We start from the raw sequence: 1,245 nt of genomic DNA on the forward strand, positions 1-1,245 counted from the left end.
TGCTTGAAAACCTCAATGCATTTCAAGACATTGTGTTATTACTTTTTTTTTTGGCCAGTCCTGGGCTTGAACTCAGGGCCTGAGCACTGTCCTTGGGCTTTCCTCAAGGCTAGTGCTCTACTATTTGAGCTACAGCACCACTTCCAGCTTTTTCTTTTTCTTTTCTTTTTTTGCCAGTCCTAGGCCTTGAACTCAGAGCCTGAGTACTGACCTTGGGCTTTCTCAAGGCTAGAGCTCTACCACTTGAGCTATAGCACCACTTCTGGCGTTTTTCTATGTATATGGTACCAAGGAATCAAACCCTGGTCTTCATGCAGGCTAGACAAGCACTCTACCACTAGGCCAAACTCCTGGCCTATTTTTTTTTTAATATGGAACCCTTCAAAAATTTGCATGTCATACTTGCACAGGGGCCATGTTAATCTTCTCTGTATCATTTCAATAATTTTAGTATATGTGCTGTTGAAGCCAGCACTGTATTATTATTTTTTTTTTTTTGCCAGTCCTGGGCTTGAGCTCAGGGCTTGAGCACTGTCCTTGGACTTTCTCAAGGCTAGAGCTCTACCACTTGAGCCTCAGCACCACTTCTGGCTTTTTGCTATGTATGTGGGGTACCGAGGAATCAAACCCGGGTCTTCATGCATGCTAGGCAAGCACTTTAACCACTAGGCCAAACTCCCGGCCCCGTGTATTATTTTCTTATAGTAGTTTTTCAGCATGCAATTAAAGACATGAATATATTATATGGGATGCTTCTGATCTTCGTGGAAATTAAGTATTTTATAAGAATAGACTTCATATTTGTGTGAACTCTGTTACTAAATGTACAACTGAAATGTGCTCAAGTTCTTATATGTCACACACATCTTAGCATTTCGGAGACTCAAGAATCTGCCCTGAATGTGAGTTCATCAAAATCCAAACTTCCTTAGAGTTTAGAATCAGGTGAAGGACTAAACAAATTGTGATTGTTTGCTGTTTACATCTGCTTCTAAGATAAGGAAGTCACTCATCCTGAGATTGTTTCATTTGCCTGTATCTGTAACTTCAAAAATATTGCTAACTTCCTTCCTGAACATACTGCCTTGTTTGATAATCAATAAAAACCCTGTCAATGATACCTTGGGCAGTCAATTGTTGGCACAGGCCCCCTGGTGCCCCCCAAACCAATCGCTGTTTCTCCCGGTTTTGGCTGAATAAGGCACTTCAAAGCTGTTTGTGACATCAACCAATGTGCCTTACTTT

The 1,245-nt window shown here is 41.3% G+C and overlaps 1 non-coding gene across 1 annotated transcript; it reads right to left on the reverse strand.

Moving 5' to 3' along the window:
• Positions 1-365: 365 nt before the first annotated feature.
• Positions 366-475, reverse strand: LOC150064738 (U6 spliceosomal RNA). Its single transcript, XR_016535354.1, has one exon. It is a non-coding gene; the product is annotated as a U6 spliceosomal RNA (small nuclear RNA).
• Positions 476-1,245: the final 770 nt, after the last annotated feature.

Source organism: Megascapheus bottae, chromosome 4 (assembly GCF_031878675.1).
Source record: "Megascapheus bottae isolate mThoBot1 chromosome 4, mThoBot2.hap1, whole genome shotgun sequence".
Taxonomy (NCBI): Eukaryota; Metazoa; Chordata; class Mammalia; order Rodentia; family Geomyidae; genus Megascapheus; species Megascapheus bottae.